The sequence below is a fragment of the Vulpes vulpes genome, chromosome 5 (assembly GCF_048418805.1).
Source record: "Vulpes vulpes isolate BD-2025 chromosome 5, VulVul3, whole genome shotgun sequence".
Lineage (NCBI taxonomy): Eukaryota > Metazoa > Chordata > Mammalia > Carnivora > Canidae > Vulpes > Vulpes vulpes.
In genome coordinates this window covers 86,310,253-86,332,040 of record NC_132784.1, presented here as the reverse complement: position 1 = coordinate 86,332,040, position 21,788 = coordinate 86,310,253, and the positions used below count along the sequence as shown (strand labels likewise).

General features: G+C 36.7%; 1 pseudogene; it reads right to left on the bottom strand.

Moving 5' to 3' along the window:
• Positions 1 to 12,448: 12,448 nt before the first annotated feature.
• LOC112914506 (actin-related protein 2/3 complex subunit 3 pseudogene) overlaps positions 12,449 to 21,788 on the bottom strand; it is a 29,220-nt pseudogene continuing 19,880 nt past the window's right edge.

Below are 21,788 nucleotides of genomic sequence, written 5' to 3'. Positions count from 1 at the left end.
CTTACTCGCTATATGACTTTAGGCATATAATTTAATCTTTGTATGCTTTGTTTTTCTCATTTTGAGAACAGTGGTAATAATATGCCTGATAGTGTGTATGCAATCACTAGAAATTCAATATTAGAATTTTGTAAGGATGCCAAGTACATACTACAGTGTTCAAAACAGGGATAATAATATAACAAATAGGATATGTGAGGATTAATTAGAAATTAGGTGTTAATAGTTTATATGAAAGCTTAGTACATAGTGTTATGTTCCATAAACGTTTTTTTAAAGTTCATAGAATTTTTGTTATGCAAATTATTTCCATTAATATTAATATTATTAAAGTTATACTGTAATCACTATCTTCAAATCTACCAGAACAGTCTGCTTATCTTCAAAAACCGTGAACAATAGATCTCTAAATATCTTGTGCTTTAGGCACATTTCTTTAGAGATTATTCATACCCTTCTTCATATTTTAATCATCTGAATATTTAAATAATTCAATATTTAATAATAGGAAGAAATCAGCCTTTCAGTGTCCAAAATCAGGAAAATTAAAATTATGTTTGTGGTTATCGTGGACTCTCACTTTATTTTTCGAGGAAAGGAAGAGATAGATCATTGCCTGCCTTTCAGCACCTCTAATTCTAAACATCACCATCGTAACTTTGAACAATAAGCATGAAGCCTTTTTCATCTGTCCTTTGTCACCAAAAGAGATGCCCTGACAATCATTCAGCAGATTAAAGTCCCCACAAATGTCTGGAATCAAGGCCACGAATTCTGGATATTGCTCAGCCCTGCTACAAATAAAGAAGAAACTATTTTTAAATCCATTGACTGGTTTCATGGCATCCCTTAATTTTTGAACTGGGGAATCAAAAAGAATAGGTTTAACAAACCCTAAAACATTATTTTCCATGTATAAAATATGTGTTATTATATACTCTGTGGGGGTATGTAGATATATATGTTTTAAGACTGATTAACTATATATGTATATATTATTTTAAATTTATTTATTCATGAGAGACACACACACAGAGAGAAAGAGAGGCAGAGACAAAGGCAGAGGGAGAAGCAGGCTCCATGCAGGGAGCCCAATGTGGGACTCAATCCCAGGACTCCAGAATCAGGCCCTGGGCAGGCAGCGCTAAACCACTGAACCAGCCAGGCTGCCCTGATTAGTTATATTTTGATATGTATTTTACTTTGTTTCATATGTCTTAATTTTTAGATTTTTAAAAAAATATGCGTGTATATATATATATTTAATCCAATGTACAACATCAAAAAATTATGAAAAGTTTGACATACAATATCTTTTAGCTTAGTATTTGAAAAAAAAAACTTCAGAATTAATTTTTTTTAAATTTTTATTTATTTATGATAGTCACAGAGAGAGAGAGAGAGGCAGAGACACAGGCGGAGGAAGAAGCAGGCTCCATACACCGGGAGTCTGATGTGGGATTCGATCCGGGGTCTCCAGGATCGCGCCCTGGGCCAAAGGCAGGCGCCAAACCGCTGCGCCACCCAGGGATCCTGGACATGTTTGTTCTTGAATAGATTTAATTCTGAAGGGGATCCCTGGATGACGCAGCGGTTTGGCGCCTGCCTTTGGCCCAGGGTGCGATCCTGGAGACCCCGGATCGAATCCCACATCAGACTCCCGGTGCATGGAGCCTGCTTCTTCCTCTGCCTGTGTCTCTGCCTCTCTCTCTCTCTCTCTCTCTCTGTGACTATCATAAAAAAAAAAAAAAAAAAAAAGAATAAACGTGTCCATGCAAATTTTGAAACTATAGCATGTACCCTCCTTCTGATGTAGGTAGAAATGAGGGCAAATTCATAAAAATATAGCATCTAGACCTTCTATCTTATGTTTATGCTTGGGTTTCTGCAGAAAGTGGGAATCGAGTCAAAGAATCATATGCTTGGAGTTTATTTGGTGAAATGATTCTAGCACAGATAAGCATCACTCCCCTACTGGACAAGTACTGCCTTCCCAAATTACAGCTGTGTGAATGTCATTAGTTCCCATAAGATGCCTGCCCTAGACTGAAGCTTCAGACCAAAAAGAAAGCTGGGACCAAAAACAAACAAAAGAGGTTCAGCTGAGGCAAGATGGGGTCACAGGTGAATGAAGCTGCTTACAACAAAAATGGCCAGAGTAAAAGATAAGTGCTGTGGAATCTCAGGGCGAAAGGGATGGGGAGGGGGTTAACATACTAGAGATGTGTGATGCATCCTTAAACATGTAAATCATCATTATCTCCCATTAATTCTTATAAGCAAAGGGATGATATTTTTATACACTCTTTATCCTAAATGAACAATCAAAACTATTGAAAATAAACACTGAGAATAAGATTTAATTTCTTCTTTAATATTTTCAGGTTGTTGGAGGAAATCTGAAGTATACATTACACCATTTATACTCATTTTTTTGTGAAATTTTAGTTATAGTATTTGCTTTTATTAACTTCTCTTTCTGAAAGAGCAAAGCATAGTGGAGTCATAAACATATAGACATTTTTAGAATTTTGTTGTGTTGGAGAAAAGAACACAAGATATAAGCCGTAATGATCCTAAGTGTCCCTCAGTGAGTTACTTAGCCTCAGTCTACTTTTCTACACATGTAGGTAATTTGGTTCAAATGACATACCCCACCTTGGCTAAGAAAGCAGGTGCTGGTCTTGGATGTGTTTAAAAGCTGAATAATGAGATTAATTCTCCTATGAATTGTGTGATCCTGCTTATGTCACATAGACTCTCTATGCCTCAGGTTTCTTATTTAAAAATAGAGAAAATAATAATAATGCCTATCAAATATGTGCAATATGTTAGAGTACTCATTAAGATGCTGTTCAGAGGGGCGCCTGGGTGGCTCAGCAGGTTAAGCGTCTGCCTTCTGCTCGGGTCGTGATCCCAGGCTCCCCGGATCCAGATCCACATCAGGCTCCTGGCTCCGAGGGGAGCCTGCTTCTCTCTCTCCCTCTGCTGACACTTCTTTTGCATGCCACTCCCCCTGCTTGTGGTCTCTGTTAAATAAATAAAGCCTTTAAAAAATTGTTAATAAACAATTGACCCAGAAAGATGAACTGATTTGCCCAAGGTCACATAGCTTCTGATGAAATCCTAGCACTAGACACTGTTACCTTCCATTCCATTCCATCCTATTCCATGCAGTTCCCACAGTGCTTCACACTATAATCTGTATGCTGATTTTTTGTCTCTAAAACTTATTAACACTAGTGATTTTAAAGATTTTATTTATTTATTTGAGAATGAGAGAGAGTGGTAGGGAGAGGGAGAGCGACTCTGAAGACGACTCCATGCTGAGGGCAGAGCCTGTTGCCAGGTTCCATCCAAGACCATGAGACCGTGACCTGAGCCAAAACCAAGAGTCTGACTCTTAACAAACTGAGCCACCCAGGTGCCCCAACATTATTATTTAAAAATAGTATTTTAAATTATATAGTAGGCTCATCAGTAATCACTAGTTTAAAAGTTTAGCTAATCATTATTGATTTTTTTTTTTTTTACATGGCTTTTGAGGCCATTTTAAAATGTCAGGTTAAATGTACTTTTGTTTAGCATGTGTTTGGAAAGTATCTGAGACTGCTTGCTCTTAAGGATTTATTCTGATTCCTTTATTCTAAAATTGCTACATTTTAGAAACTCAAGCCTCATCCAGTTTGGGAAAAAGAGAAGGCTGACAAACTGATTTTTCAAATAGATTCTCTAATACCTTTCAGTGATATTCAGCAGAAAATGGGTTTATGACACAGAGTAAGACCAGAAATCAACAATCCAACAATCGTAAGCCAAACACCAAGTAGAAGAGAAATTCCCTGGGGGTATCACTATGGAAATCAAAGAAGCTCAAGTTAGCAATACAGAGGAACAGAGAGTACTGCACAGAAAGAGCCACAAACAAATTAAACCAAACTCTGTGGTTGCAGCAAAGCCTTTATTTATAATCCCTTACAATGCATGCCTTTATTTCACTTTTTTTTTTTTCTCCCAAGATGGTGCTAGGCTCTGTAAATACCCCTGGCCAGCAAGACTAGGCATTCCAGCTCAGAATCACTACTTCATAACAAAACTTATTTCAAGCTACATTAGGCTTCCCCAGCTGGGCTAAACACGACTGTAATATAATGTTTGTTTCTAAAAAATAAAAAAGGACCTTTCATTCAGTAGCCAGTGAGCTGAGACTGCTGTCTCTTAAAATCTCCAGTGAACTTCAGAGTTATAAATTAGGTCCCGGTCTTCAGAGTTATAAATTAGACTCTGTTTTCCCCTCTGCCTTAGGAGAATTCAGGAGAAAAGACTGAAATAATTTGAAGTAGTTTTAAAGAACACCCACACCTTGAGAAATGTTTTGGGAAACAGTTAATATCCAGGGACATCATAAAGGGGTAAATAAAGATTTTGATTGCTGGCCTTGGATGTATGCAAGGTCATGTTGGCTTCATCTGTGTAGCTTCACAGCATTTCCAGCAAGGGTTGTGTACTCTATGATCCTAATATCAGGAATATTGCAAGAACCTATTAGTTCCTAGCTATCAGGTATCTCGGTATACACTGAATAGAGGGGATCAGATACTGAAGGAAGCCCAAACACTTGAGGATACGTTCACACACTCACATTTATTACCAGTGATCTACAAGCTACCTGAGAAGTATTCTTTGTCTGCCTACATATACTTGCTTATAGAAATTCCAGGTTTCCTCATAATTAGATTAAATTATTCTTTTAGCTTCTATTTATCACTCATATTGCTCATTCTTGGTATTTGGTGATTCATACTGGTCTACCTTTCCTTAAGATATTATATCAGGCAACTTAGGGCTTTCAAAATGAAAGCTGTTGGTTTGAGCTTCAGAAACCTCAAGATAATCAGAACATCAAGTTTTGCCCACTAAACGTGGCATAAAGAACACCATCTGCCAGAGGAGCACGGACAGCACATGTGTCCATCCCTTCTTGCCCAGAGAAAAGGGAGTGTCCTGTGATCTCAATTGATCTTAATGGGATTTTGCTTTTCCCGTTATCCTGGGATCACTGAGGGCGATGGATAATTCAGGCCGTAGCCCTACAACCTGCAACATGCTTGGTAGAGCCCTGAGCATGGAGTAAAGAAATTTGGGTTTCAGCACCATTTTGAAGCTGGGTTGTGTGATTTGAGGAATGATAACATTGCTATTTGGGAAAGTCTCCTTCTTTTCCTTTTTGTGCTGTGAACTGTTAACAGATAAACCAAGGCAAAACACACACACACACACACACACACACACACACACACACACAGGATAAGTTTAAAAAGATAAACTGAGGCATAATAAAAATTTTAAGAGTTGATTTGAGCAAAAATCTGTTGAAACTGGGCAGTGCAAAGCATTAGGTGGTTAGGAGTGCTCCACCTACAAGGAGCCAGGAAAAAGGACTTATTTTTTTTTTTTTAAATGCAAAGAAAGGAATTATTTGATTGGCTAAAGATTAGTTGGCTGCTTATGATTGGTTATCATTAGTGTTTTGATTTTGCAACCTTGAGGCATTTACAAAGTTACATTTTGATTGGCTTAAATGGACCACTACCTCAAGTCTAATGGGTTCCTTGTTGAATTAATTTAACATCCCACTCTATAGCTATTTGAATTAGAGACCAACCAAGACGAGGCTATGAAGCAACTAAAAGCATATATTTGAGGTGTGGGGGATGCAATCCAGGAGGCACATGGTTAACTGAAAATCAAAGGCAAAACCACAAGGTACATGTTTTGAAACAATTATGAATGATGCTGATGGAGTTGAACCATCTGTTACAGGATTGGCTATTCCTCTAACAGATGCCACGTTATCTCGATTTTGGCCCAAAGTAGAAGGGCATATTCAGGAGGCAGGAAAGGTGCAATTGGCAAGTTGCAGCTGATGAAAGTCCAGAGTTCACAGTGTTCCAAGAATTGAAACGGGAGATGTGCACAGGCCTCCGACCCTATTTGAAGGACTCTCTTAGGGGTGCTTCCATTAATTATGGAATCTCCCCCCACAGAGAGCACTTAAGATTAAGTTTTAGAGATGCTCTAATCCAGTCCACTCATGATTTAGGTGGTAAATGAATCTAACACAAATATTCAAAGCCTTTGAGCCATTTTTCAAAATCCTCTGTGATGGTATCAGCTCTCTATAGCCCCTCTGTCGGAAGCTGTACTCTTTTTAGGATTTTTCAGGGAATGAAAAGGGAAATTTATGGTAACTTGACAAAACCTACATGCAACATGTGCTGAGATTCATGTTTTGGTCTGTTTAATGAGCCTTAACACATTATATATGTGATACACCCTGATATGTGTGACTAGATAGGTATCATTTACAGAGGAATAATTTATATATGAAAATTATGCAAAACAAAGACTTTGTATATAATGTTCAAGGACTATATACTCTGGATAGTTGTAAGTATACAACAGACTTACATGATGGCTGAGATTTTGTTAATTCTTACCAAGAAATGAGATTTTGCCTTAGAGATTAAGTACTTAAAATATGCATTAGGCAATTGTATCAATTTTGAGGAATATGACTTGGAGTCTAAAGTTGATCTTTAAGCTTTCCAACTAAAGTCTCACCTCAACTTCTCCACCTACCAGCCATCGGGGATCCTTAACATGGTGAATTCATTTTTCTACTGTAGATCCCCTAATCAGAAAGCAATTTGAGAGAGCATTGAGATCTGAGAAATAATTTTACATGTGCAGACTTTTTAGAAGGAGATAAGGGTTGCTAAGTAAAGGAACTGCTGCAATATTAAGGTAAATATAATTGTTTCTATTTTTCCACAAGAGGGAACAGTTATTCAAGAATTGTTCCAAACCATGCTGCTAATAGAGGATTGTATGGCAGTTTATGCCCATACCGTTTGGCCCTTTATTTTTTCAAAGAAATAATCCCTTAAGTAATCCATTGCATAATTTTTCTTATAAATTTTGAAACATTATGGATAGCATTAAGATGGGATTTAAATCATATCCTCAATTCCAAATGTTCTATAAGAAATAACTACACGTATGTTATTTTTGTCTATCATTTCATAATATTTTCTTTTTTTCTTTTTTTTAAAGATCTTATTTATTTATTCGTGAGAGACAGAGAGAGACAGAGACAGAGAGAGACAGAGACACAGGCAGAGGGAGAAGCAGACTCCATGCAGGGAGCCTGATTTGGGACTCAATCCCAGGACTCCAGGATCACGCCCTGGGCCGAAGGCAGGGGCTAAACCGCTGAGCCACCCAGGGATCCCCCCATAATATTTTCTTCCACATTTAAAGCACACATATACATGAGGACGTGTGCACGGAAACACACAGCTGTGTCTAACAGCAAGATCAAGTACTGACTTTGGTCTTTTTAAATAAATCACAGCATACCATATATTTTTCCTAAGCTGCTGTCTTAAACAAAATTTTCATTTTAGAAGATTTGGGGTTTACAGAAAAATTGCAAAGATGTTCAGAGGTTTCCATACATCTGTCACTCAGTTTCCTGTAGTGACAGCTTACGTTACTGTGACATGCTTGTCTTAGTGCATGAACCTATATTGGATACATTATTAACTGAAGTCCATACGCTATTCATTATTTCTTTAGTTTTTATCTCATGTCCTTCACTCTAGTATAGGATCTATGCTAGAATAACATATTGTGTTGGTTGTCATGTCTTCTTCAGCTCCTTTTGGCTGTGATGGTTTTTGATAACCTGTAATCCCATAGGAAACAACATCATTAAATAAGGAATATTAAATATACATAGAGTTCCTTCTAACTTTGGTCTCGTTTCCAAAGTTACTTAGGTCAGCATGCTTGATTCCCCATCCTCTTCCGTGAGACAGCTTCATATATTTCTAATAATGAGATTTTTTTGGCTCCAGTCTGTATTCTAGCCTAGGTTTCCCCAACCTCCTCCATAGTTGTTTCTTTAAATTTGCACATTTGGATGTACACTCTTTGTGTTGTCACGTTCTCTCAAGCTCTGTTATCAAGGAACTCTCACTGACCCCCCGCCCCAAATCTCCTCTTTTTCTCTTAAAGCCTTAAACCTTCACACCTCAAAACGTCTAGCAACCAGTTATATGCAACCATCTATATTGTTCGCTTTTTACAAATGTCATATACGTGAAATGATTCAGTATATAGTCTTTTCAGACTGGACACTTTCACTTAGCAATATAGATTTAAGATTCATCCCTGTCTTTTCGTGGCTTGATGGCATGTTTCTTTTCAGTGATGAATAATGTTCCATTGTATTGATGTACTACAACTCATTCATTCATTCATTCATTCATTCATTCACCTGCTGAGGGATACCTAAGTTGCTTTCCATTTGGGGGAGTTGTACATAAGATTGATACAATATTCATGTGCTGGTTTTTGTATGAACCTACGTTTTCAAATAAATTGGTAATACCTAGGAGCATGACTGCTGGATCATCCAGTAAGAATATGTAACCTTGCAAGAAACCATCGAACTCTCTTCCAAAATGATTGTAACATTTTGCATTTCTACCATTGACAAACCTTCTGTGAACAGAGATGGTTTTATTTCCGCCATCCTAACATGTACACCTTCCTTTTTTTTTTTCTTATTATATTAGCTAGGACTTCCACTCTGACATTGAAGAGGTGTAGGGAGAGAGGATATCCTCACCTTGTTTCTACTTTTAGAAGGGAAACATCCACTTTCTCATAATTAATTGTGATGTTAGCTCTTAGTTTTGTTTTCTGCTGTCTAGTTTTGTTGTGGGTGTTCTTTACCAAGCTGAGGAACTTATTCCATATTCCTAATTTTCCGCAATTTTTTTGTCAAAAACAGATGATAGACTTTTTTACAGTGCTTGGGAATTTCTATAATCATGATTTTCTTTTTTTTTATCTTCTTCTAAACTATAAAAATATACTCTATTGGAGATAAAGGGAGTAATTAAATCCAGAGATAGCGCATAATAACTCACAGTAAAAAACAAACAACAAACAAACAAAACTAAGTACTGTTGAGACAGAGCAATGAAAACATTTATACACTGAGTGTGGGAGTATAAGTTGGCACCACTTTGGAAAATAATTTGTCATTATCCAATGAGCACGAGGGTTTAGCGATTTACTTCCCAAGGGAACCAGATGTATAATTTCCATAGCAGCTCTGCCTGTGAAAGTTTCAAATTTAATATCCATCAGGAGTAGAATGAGAACCAAGTACAACTTTAAGCCAAATCATGATGAATCTCATAAACATAATGTTGAATGAAAAAAATTCAAGACACAATTACTGATCGACTTTATATAAAACTCAAAAACATGTGGAACTGAAGAGTACACTTATGATGAGCTCTGGGTAACCTACGGGTGTTGAATCGCCATATCGTACACCTGGAACTAACATGACATTGTATGTTAACTATACAAGAATCAAAATCAAAAACTTCATAAAATTAAATGCCTATTTAAATCTTTTGATGTGGAAGATTACATTAATTGATTTTTAAATATGAAACCTGCCTTCCATGCCCAAAATAATCAACTAGATTGCGGTCTATAATTATTTCTCCATATCACTGGATTTTATATGGTAGCAGTTGTTGAGAATTTATGCAACTATGTTTATTAAAGATAATGGTCTTTTCTCTTTTGAAATATTTTCTTTTAATCTGCTTTTCGATTAGGGCAATGCTGACCTCATAAGAATGAGGTAAGTTGTATTCCTGCTGCTTCTATTTCTGGAACAAAGTTTGGGCAATTAGGATGATTTCTTATTTAAATATTTAGTGGAATTTGCCAGTCAAACCATCTGAGCTTTGTTCTTTCTTTATTGGAAGGTTATTAATTTTTTATTCAATTACTATAGTAGATGTAAGATCTTTCTGGCTGCCTACTTTCCCTCATATGAGTTTTGGTAGTCTGTGTCCTTCAAGAATTGTTCCATTTCATCTAAATTACAAATGTGTGGGTATATCTGTAGAAAGCATTCCTTTATTATTATTTTAATGTCTGTGGGGTCATTCATGATGACCTACTTTCATTTCTGATAAGCTGTGTTTTGTTTTTTCTTCTCTCTCTCTCTCTGTTGACTTTCTCTCTGTCTCTCTCTTCTCCTTCTCCCAATTAGTTAACTTGAGTACAGATATATCAATGTTATTGATCTCCAAGAACTAGTTTGAGATTTTGTTAATTTTCTCTATGGTTGTCTTATTTTAAATTTCATTGATTTCTCTTCTAATTTTAGTATCTTGTTCTTCCTACTTACTTTCAGCTTAAATGGCCCTTCTTTTTCTAGCTTCCTGTGATGGAAATTTAGGTTATTGATTTATGTATTTCATCTTTATTTTCTTAAGTATGCACTTAAAGGAACAGATTTCTCCCTAAACAATATTTTTACTTCATTTCATAGATTCTGATAAGTTGTGTATTCATTTTCATTTAATTCAAACATACTTTTAAAATTTCTATTGAGACTTTTTCTTTGATCCTTGGGTTATTTAGAAATGTATCATTTAATTTCCAGATATTTGTATATATTCTGGTGGTCTTTCTCTTCTTAATTTCTATATTAATTCGGGGCACCTGGGTGGCTCAGCGGTTGAGTGTCAACCTTTGCCTCATTGGGTCATCCCAGGTCCAGAGTCCCACATCAAGCAGGGAGCCTGCTTCTCCCTCTGCCTGTGTCTCTGCCTCTCTCTGTGTGTCTCTCATGTATAAATAAATAAAATCTTAAAAAAAAAATCTAGTTTGATTTTGATCAGAGAACACATCTTGTATGATTTCTATTTGTATTTGTTTCCTAGGGCTGCTATAACAAAGTACCACAAACTGCATGGCTTAAAACAACAAAAATATATTCATTCATAGTTTTGGAAGCTAGAAGTTCAAAATCAAGCCATGCTCCCTCTGAAGACTTAAGGGGAGGAGTCTTCTTTGAATCTTCCAGCCTCCAGTAGCCCCTGGTGTCCCATGTCTTGTAGTATCATTACTCCCTTCTGGGCCTTCATCTTCACATGGCTGTTTCTTCCCTATATGTCTCTATCTTGTTCCCTTCATATAAATATATCATTTATATTAGATTAGGGCTCACCTTAGTGTCCTCATCTTGACTTGATTCCATCTACAAATCACTATTTCCAAATAAGGTCAAATTCATCATATCTTTTCAACCCTTACCATTATTCTTTTAAGTGCATTAAGGGTGCTGAATGACCCATTATGTAGTCTATTTTGATGTATGTTCCATATGAATTTAAGAAGCATGTGTATTTTGCTACAGTTGGAAGGAATATTGTATAAATGACAATTAGATCAATTTAATTGATAGCTCTGCTCAGGTAATTTATATCTTTATCAATTTTCTTTCTACATGATATATTAATTACTAACATAGTAGATTTTGTAACTCTTTAATAGTAGATTTGTCTCTATTTCCTCTCAGGTCTATCAGTTTTTGCCTCTGTATTTTGGTACTTTTTTGTTAGGTACATACACATGGAAGATTTTTGTGTCATCTTGGATAATTGACTTCTACACAATGCCCTTCTTTATACCTGAGAACCTTTCTTGTTCTGAAGTCTGCTCTGTCTGAAATTAAAAAGGCTATTCCATGGGAATCCCTGGGTGGCTCAGTGGTTTAGCGCCTGCCTTTGGCCCAGGGTGTGATCCTGGAGACCTGAGATTGAGTCCCACATCAGGCTCTCTGCATGGATCCTGCTTCTTCCTCTGCCTGTGTCTCTGCCTTTCTCTCTGTGTGTGTGTCTTTCATGAATAAATAAATAAAATCTTAAAAAAATAAAAAAGGCTATTCCAGATATTATTATTATTATTATTATTATTATTATTATTATTAGTTGTAGCATGGTAGGTCTTCCTCTGTGTCCTTACTTTTAACCTATGTCAGTCTTTATATTTAAAGTGTATTTCTTGCAGACAAAATAGAGTTGGATATTATTTTCTAATCTGCTCTGATGATTCCTGTCTTTTAACTGGTATATTTAGTCAGGTCACATTTAAATTGAGTATTGATATAGTTGGATTACTATCTCTCATGTTTATAATGTTTCATATTCATCATTTTTGTATTTTATAACTATTATTCCTTTACTTCTGTACTTAATTGAACATTTTGATTTCAACTTATCTCCCCCTTAAAGTATAAATATTTTTTAATGCTAGAAATGTATTATTACTTACTCTTATTAAGCACGAGCTGTAAGCTACAGAAAACTTAAAATCACACTTTGAAAACCCATTCTTCTCTCCCCAACCCAAATTCTTAATAAAGATTTAAGTGAAGACATGCTCTTTTCTGCATAAAACTTTATCAAATCAAGGCCAAGAACTGTGTACATCTTACTGTAAAATGCTGCCCATGACTGTGGAAACAGTGTCTGCCCATGCTCCTTTTACTCTCCAGGTCCTAAGACGTGGTCATGAACTGTTTCTTCACAAAGCAAGGCCAGCACTTGCTGGGTTTATCATTCTGAAGGTGAAAAGATTTCTCACCAAGTCAATCCAGTGTCTTGTCTCAGCTGCTGTAAGTAAGTCCTCATCATCTCATCTTCCCGCTTGCAGACTTAGCATAAACAGCATTAAGTGGAAAACCAGACTCTCCAGGAGTGAGAAAATTAGTGATTCCTAGTGTACACATTTATTTCTCAATTTATCTTTTGGAACTGCACTTTGGAGTTTTTTAGGCACTCAGAAATGTAGAGTTACAACTATCAAGGTTCTATCAGCTTCATTGTTAATCTCACAGGTTTTTTTTTTTTTTAAGATTTTATTTATTCATTCATGAGAGACACACACAGAGAGAGGCAGCAACACAGGCAGAGGGAGAAGCAGGCTCCATTCAGGGAGCCCAATGTGGGACTTGATCCTGGGACTGCAATCATGCCCTGAGCTGAAGGCAGACGCTCAACCACTGAATCACCCATGTGTCCCAATCTCACAGTTTTTGAAGAAGATATTGGCCTTGATGTAATAGATAGCCTCATCTACACTATCTGTATCTTCCTCTCTAGGGGCAGGTCCTTTTAACTGACCTGTGCTGTGTTTCCAATGAGTTTGGTGTCAGGGTTCATGAGAGAAGAGTGGTAAGCTGGAATTTTGGTGCCAGCTGGGTTTCAACCAAGTTGAGTAGGTTGGAGTTAGAGCACAGCACTTCTCACTGGGGAGAGGGGGATAAACAGAAGTCTCAATTATATTTCTTTAAAAATAATTTTAATGGTAATCCTATAGTATATATTATGTATTTTTAACTAATTTAGGACCACTTTCACATGTATTGCTTCATATGTAGTACAGAAATCGTGTAACATAGTATTCTAAAGTTTTCCTTCCTATCCCTTTTGACAAAGCTGTCATTCATTTCTCTCATCCATAGGATATAATCACCCAATGCATTGTTACTATTATAACATGAAACACAAAGCTACCTTTTCAATAAATTAAGATAATTAATGAAGGTGACTACACCAAACAACAGATTTTCAATATAGATGAAACAGCCTTCTATTGGAAGACGATGCCACCTAGGACTTTTATAGCCAGAGAGAAGCTCGCACCTGATCTCAGAACTTAAAAGGAGAGGTTGACTTTCCTGTTAGGGGCTATATAGCTGATGACTTTCAGTTGAAGTCATGCTCATTGATCATCTTAAAAATTCTGGGACCCTCAAGAATGATACTAAATCTACTCTACCTGTGCTTTATAAATGGAACATCAAAGCCTTGATGGTTCCTGCAAAAACAACAAAAATAAACAAAAAAAATTTTTTATCAAAATATCACTGCTCATTGACAATGCACCTAGTCACTCAAGAGCTCTGATGGAAATGTTCAATGAGATTAATGTTGTTTTCATGCCTGCTAATACAACATCCATTCTGCAGCCCATGGATCAAGGAGTAATTTCAATATTCACATATTATTATTTAAGAAATACATTTAGTAAGGCTACGGCTTCCATAGACAGTCATTCTTCTGATGGATCCGAACAAAACAAAGTGAAAACCTTCTGGAAAGAGTCCACTATTCTAGATGTCGCTAAGAACACTTGTGATTCATGAAAAGTGGTCAAAATATCAACATGAACAGGAGTTTGGAAAAAGTTGATTCCAACCATCATGGCTGACTTTGAGGGGTTCAAGACTCAGTGGAGGAAGTAACTACAGATGCAGTAGAGACAGCAAGAGAACTAGAATTTGCAGTGGAGCCTGAAGAGGTGACAAACTCATGATAAAGCTTCAAGAGATGAAGAGTTGCTTCTTATAAATGAGCAATAACATGGTTTCTTGGGATAAAATTTCCTCCTGGTGAAGGTGCTGTAAAGATTGTTGAAATGGCAACAAAGAATTTAAAATACTACATATGGTTGGTTGATAAAGCATCTACAGATTTTGAGAGGATTGACTCCAATTCTGAAGAAGTTCTACTGTGTGTAAAATGCTTTCAAACAGCACCGCATGCCACAGAGAAACTGATCATGAAAGGAAGGCTCAATCAAGGCACCAGACGTCAGTGTTACATTAAGAAATTGCCACACCTGGGATCCCTGAAGTGGCGCCGTGGTTTGGCGCCTGCCTTTGGCCCAGGGCGCGATCCTGGAGACCCAGGATCGAATCCCACATTGGGCTCCCAGTGCACGGAGCCTGCTTCTCCCTCTGCCTATGTCTCTGCCTCTCTCTCTCTCTCTCTCTCTCTCTCTGTGACTATCATAAATAAATTTAAAAAATTAAAAAAAAATGAAAAAAAAAAAAGAAATTGCCAACCCAACGGGTCGCAACCACCACCCCGATCAGTCAGCAGTCATCAGTATCAAGGCAAGATCCTCTACTAGCAAAAAGATTCCAACTTCTTGAAAGCTCAGGTGGTGATTAGCATTTTTTAGTAATAAAGTATTTTTTAATTAAAATATGTACCTTTTTTGACATAGTGCTATTGCACACTTCAAAGACTACAGTATAGTGCACACAAACCTGTATATGCATTGGGAAGCCAAAAAATTCATTTGACTGGCTTTATTGTGATACTCATTGTGGAACCAAACTCACAATACCTCCCAGATATATCCATATTTTCAATAGCTAAGTCCTAGTCTGCACCTGAAATATCTGTCACATATTACATTCAATGTCCATTGAATGCTTCCTCTTCCTTTGGTTTTAAGTGCAAGTCTGATGTTTTGTTGTGTTCGGATAAAAAATGCTGGATACTGTGGGAGACAAGTAACAAGGCGCCAAAAATATGTTATCTTCATTTAAGTAGTCTTGTGTTTTATTCTGACAAGCATCTAAATTACTGCATGCAAGTTTTCTTGATCTTGTCAAACTCAGCTTCATTCACACTGTTAGGAAAAAAATATTCTTATAATGTTCTCATGCTAGGATGTAATTTCTATTCCAAAGTCATATCATATCTGGGTTATCAACTACAAACCCATGGATCATGGTGAGATCTTTATACTCCTTTTAAGGTAGGTCACTGAAGTTTCCAAGTCTTAGTATAGCTCAGTGGGTTGAGAGTCTGACTCTCGATTTTGGCTTGGGTCATGATCTCAGGGTTGTGAGATTGAGCCTTGTGTTGGGCTCTGTGCTCAACAGGGAGTCTGCTGGAGATTTTCTCTCTCCCTCTGACCCCCCCTCCTTTTCTCTTTCACTACCTCTCTAAAAATAAATAAGTAAGTGTTTAAAAAAAGAAAAGAAGAATTTTGAATGCAGACAAAATGGGCAGGGAAAATTCAAGTAGGAATTTTGGGGAAGTAGAGACTGTAGAGAAACCTAATTCTGATGCACATATTTGAAAGAAACAGTGGAAATGTTATGGGAGGAGTTGAGAGTGATATTCTAGGCTGAATAAAGATAAAGAAGTATGAGTAGATGAGGAAGGATTATAGTGTTGTTTGGGGATCGTATTATATTGCAAAATTCATTCACAAAGCGTGAAACACCAGACTCTTTTGGGGTGTGTTTTATTACAGTGGACATTATGCATTTTGGGACGTGCCATTGGGGAATTTCAATTTTCAGAAATCCCCTGTCATAATATACACTGAAGAATAGCTTATACACAATAACTTGCATATTTTTAAGTTATACTCTTCTATATATCTTGATAGTTATATAAACCTAGGAAATCATCACCACAAATACAAACATGTCCGTCAACTCTAACATTCTTGGGTTTCTTTACAGTCCAGCTTTCACTCTGCCCTTGATCTTTAAGCAACTGTGAATCTGCTTTATACTATGATAGTTTAATTTTTTTTATAAATAAAATTTTACATTTATTTTCTAATTGTGTGCATGTGCGTGTTTATGTCTTTCTGATTTCTTCGATCAACTTAATGATTTTGAGAATCAAATATCATGGTACATATATTAGCAACTTACTTTTTTCCCTTATTGTCTGTCCAATAGTATTTCATTATTTGGATATATCCTATTTTGTATAAAACATTTACTTGTTGATGGACATCAATATTGTTTCTAGTTTTTGCCTATCACAAATACAATTGCTACGGACATTCATATAAATTCTTTGTGTGGACAAATGTTTCTATTTCTTGAGCAAATGTGTATAAATCATGGGTATCTGATATCATGGATAACTGATTTCAATAAATCCATTGATGGAGGTGGCAAATGAGAGGAAAGAAAGCTTTAAGAGGATGACTTAATCAGAGAAAAAAAAAGGGGGCCTAAATATAATAGTGGATATATGGTCAGAAAAGAACTGTCTTATTCTAGTTTTAGTTAAACCCTAAACTCTGAACATTTAGATTGAATAACTGAGATTGTTTTAACAAGGTTGAATTTGATAGAGGTAAGTTTATGCCTCTTGCCCTCTGACAACCCGGTTTAAATAATGTAACTGGAGCTCGTAAGGCTTTTAGTAATTTTATCTGAATAAAAGAAGGCTGTTTCAGAAATCTTTGCTTTAATTTTTGTAATTTCTTATCCATTGTGTGCCTTCATTCTATCATTTCTAGGTTATGCTCAAAGGTCTTCAGAGTTAAGCCACATCTTGAGTTAAACTGTCAGCAACTGTATCTGTTTTTTTTATGCACATTCAGAAAAAGAGAAAAATGAGTATTAATTTTTTAAAAAATATTTATTTAGTTATTTGAGAGAGAGTGTGCACACAAGTGGGAGAGAGGGGCAGAGGAAGAGAGAGCATCTTCAGGTAGACTCCCCACTGAGTGTGGAATCCCACATGGGGTTCCATCTCAGGGTTCCTGAGATCATGACCTGAGCTGAAATCAAGAGTCAGATGCTTAACTGAGTCAGCCACACAGAGGCCCTGAAATTTTGTTGTTTAATTTGAAATTAATTTTATGCAGAGTCTGGCAATGTTTTAAATTGGGTTTAATGAGAGCAACCTTAAATGACAATACAGGAATAAAACAACCTGTAATATTTCAGCATACCTATTATCTCAGATGAGATGAATCTCCATAGATGAATCTCATGCTTGATATTGTAGTGAAACCAATAATTACCGCTTAGTAAGTACTTCTTATATACTGGGAGATAACATAGCATGTGTCACTCACATTTCTGCATGTCCTGTGATCAGGGGCCCTGCAGCCCTTTGCTCAGGATGATCTTTTCAAGGATGTTTTGTACAGCAAATAACTTGGGAAGATCAAAAAAGTGTATCTACTTGGAATATATATATTTTCTGTATTCTTGGCAAAATTTGAACAGATGGGCAGGTTTGCCTGCAGCCAATTATCAATGATTATAGATGCTAAGCTCAGGATTAGGAACACAGCCCACTTTGGAATCGTCTGTGCAACACTGGAGTCCTTCTTCCTTGAATGTTTATTCGTGTAAGATATATTATTTATGTACAATATATACAAATCAGAACAACAATTTTTCTGAAGGTAAATTATATTGTTCCATTTCTTATTAGAATTGGTAAGCACAAATTATTTTATTTTTTAAAATTATTTTATTTTATTTTTTAAAATTATTTTATTTTTTAAAATTATTTTATTTTATTGTTATTTTTACAAGCATCAAATATTGATAGCTATTTTTATAAGTATTCAACAATTAGTAAAAATTTTATAAAAAAGAAATTCCACTGACTCCATGTGCTTACTCACTTCTAGGAAGATGTTAGCTTATTGCAGTTTTTAGGTGATATGCATTTCTCTTCTAGCTTATTTAGTAAAAAGTGAACCTTTAAAAAAAATTGCTTTGTCTTACAAATATCTTGACGCCTGAGCTATATAGCTCTCACTTAAAAGGATAATGACTTTACTTAGAATCAATTTTTATTGCCTCTCATATAATTTAGGGATGACGAACAAATAATCATAAAAATGTAGAAAAGTAGCTGTGATTTATTACATTAGCTTTTCAACATTCAACAACTGATTCTGTAGGCAAATGTGCATAAGCCGCTCAGTCAATGGGCGGCCAACTCACTGAAAACTATTTCTTCAGCATTTCCTGAGTGGATACCAGTTCCTTAAATGTAGCTATCCACAGTGCTGCTTTACATGTAGGACTAATCACCACTCTCCAAACTGGCAAAATCCACTTGTGTGTGTGTGGTTGGTGTGTGATTTATATGAAGCCTCTATTTCTAAAGATACCATGAACATATGCTATATCATTATTTTCCATTTGCTTCCATATAATCATATATTGAAAGACTTAACGGGGGCAGCCAGGGTAACTCAGCAATTTAGTGCCGCCTTCAGCCCAGGGCCTGAACCTGGAGACTCGGGATCAAGTCCCACGTCGGGCTCCCTGCATGGAGCCTGCTTCTCCCTCTGCCTGTGTCTCTGCCTCTCTGTCTCTCATGAATAAAGAAATAAAATCTTAAAAAAAAAAAAAGAACAACTTGGCTATATTAGAGAATAAATGTATATAGACTATGTCCCTTCCAGAGGTACACATAGCAGATATGTGGAACTTAGTACAAGAAAACCTATGTTTGGGTTCTATGTACATTTAAATAATTTATATATTTTGTGCATACTACATGCCCATGACAGTACTGCCAGAGTAATTTTTCTAAATTATAAATTTGATTAGTCTACTATCCTACCAAAAATTCTTTGGCCAGCCGATCCCAGCTCTATCTGCTGAGAATATCCCAAAACACCAACCCTCTGCCAATGAGGAGCATACCCAACACCTCTATATTGGTTTCTTTCTTTTTTTTTCTTTTTTATTTATGATAGTCACACAGAGAGAGAGGCAGCGACACAGGCAGAGGGAGAAGCAGACTCCATGCACCGGGAGCCCGACTTGGGATTCGATCCCGGGTCTCCAGGATCGCGCCCTGGGCCAAAGGCAGGCACCAAACCGCTGCGCCACCCAGGGATCCCTCTATATTGGTTTCTAAACAGCTTTCTCTCTCAAAGGAACAAAGGTTTCAAGTGATAAAGGGTTCCAAATTACCAGCTGTCAAAAATTAACACTAATATTTGACATAAATGTTTCCAAATGAAAAGAGGCTAAATGCCAAAGACCAAAAAAACGTGGAGATAAGAGTCTTTCTTAAGAACTCTACAGACTCAAAGCTATGCGTGTACAGGCACTGTGTGCACGTGTGACTCTTCTAACACTCTTAAAGAAGTCTCACAGCAGCCTGTTATGCTAACAGAGAGATACAAGCTTGTCTCAAGAGAATTGTGGGGACATTTTTTGTTAAATGGAGTAAACTATTATTTGGCAAGCAGAAAACGCATATTGTAAGAATGTCATATTAGCAATGTACTATTAGCATGGATGACAGAGGACTGAAAGCTTTTAAATTTTAAAAATGCCACCAGACCCCAAGATTTCTAAGAGCAGAAGATTATATGGGAAGAATAGGATGAGAAATCATTTTTCTTTTCTTGCTTTCTTGCTTTCTTTCTTTTTTTTTGGAAGGGTTGTACTTGTTTTAATTCGTTTAATCTTCACTACAGTTTTAGGGGGTATACACTTTTTAAAACTTTTTCTTTTTAATTGAAATGTAGCTGACACAATGTTACAGTAGTTTCAGATGTACAGCATAGTGATTAGACAAATCTGTCCATTAAGCTGTGCTCACCACAGTGTAGCTACCGTCTGTCACCACACGACAGTGTTACAATACCATTGACTGTATTCCCTTTGCTGTACCTTTCATACCCATAAATTTTTGTATATTTTTTATTGGAGTTCGATTTGCCAACATACAGCATAACCCCCAGGGCTCATCCCGTCAAGTGCCCCCCTTAGTGCCCATCACCCAGTCAACGTAACCCCCTGTCCACCTCCCTTTCAGACACCCCTTGTTCGTCTCCCAGAGTTAGGAGTCTCTCATGTTTTGTCACCCTCATTGATATTTCCCACTCATCTTCTCTCCTTTCCCCTATAATCTCTTTCACTATATTTTTATATTCCCTGAATGAATGAGACCCTATAATGTTTGCCCTTCTCAGATTGACTTACTTCACTCAGCATCAACCCTCCAGTTCCATCCATGTCGAAGCAAATGGTGGGTATTTGTCATTTCTAATGGCTGAGGAATATTCCATTGTATACATAGACCACAGCTTCTCTATCCATCATCTTTCTATGGACACCGAGGCTCCTTCCGCAGTTTGGCTATTGTGGACGTTGCTGCTAGAAACATAGGGGTGCAGGTGTCCTGGCGTTTCACTGCATCTGTATCTTTGGGGTAAATCCTCAGCAGTGCAATTGCTGGGTCGTAGGGCAGATCTATTTTTTACCTTTTGAGGAACCTCTACACAGTTTTCCAGAGTGGCTGCACCAAGTCACATTCCTACCAACAGTGCAGGAGGGTTCCCCTTTCCCCACATCCTCTCCAACGTTGGTTGTTTCCTGTATTGTTAATTTTCCCCATTTTCACTGGGGTGAGGTGGGATCTCATTGTGGTTTTGATTTGTATTTCCCTGATGGCCAGTGATGCGGAGCATTTTCTCATGTGCTTGTTGCCATGTGTATGTCTTCCTCTGTGAGATTTCTCTTCATGTCAAGATAAAAAGCTTCTGCACAGCAAAAGAAACAGTCCACAAAACTAGAAAACAACCTACAGAATGGGAGAAGATATTTGCAAGTGACATATTAGATAAAGGGCTAGTTTCCAAGATCTATAAAGAACTTATCAAACTCAACAGCAAAGAAACAAACAATCCAATTATGAAATGGGCAAATCATTTTCTTTCTGAACCTGAATGTTCTATCTCTGATGCTTTCAATATTCAACCTGGAAGTCATCTTACCAACGTTCACAAGTATATTAAGTCTTGCTCTATCTTCAGAATCCTTAAGGCAAAAATTTTGAAAGATATTTTTCTCTGTCAATAGCCAATATTGTATCATTATTTCCCTACATGAAGAAAGCCATTTTGCTTTGGTTGATTTCATGATTTTTATCACCATCTTTGTATTTCAGCATTTTCGCTATCATGTATTTAGCTATGGTTTTCTCTGTATTAATCTTAATTAATGTTTGCTGAGCCTCTCAAATCTGTGGATTTAATATTTTATGGAACATATAGAATTATCAACCGTTGTTTCCTTAATGTTCCTTAACATTGACTGTCCTAGTTTTTCTCTAATATCATCCAGTATTTCATTCAGACATATGTTAGATAGCTTCATATCATGACCAGGTTGTAGGAATTCTCAGTATTTCCCATCTACAATTTATAAATTAGCTTGGATAATATCCATTTCCCTAAGTTCACAGACCTTTTATTCTGTATTGTCCAATCTCCTATCAAGTTCATCCACTGACATT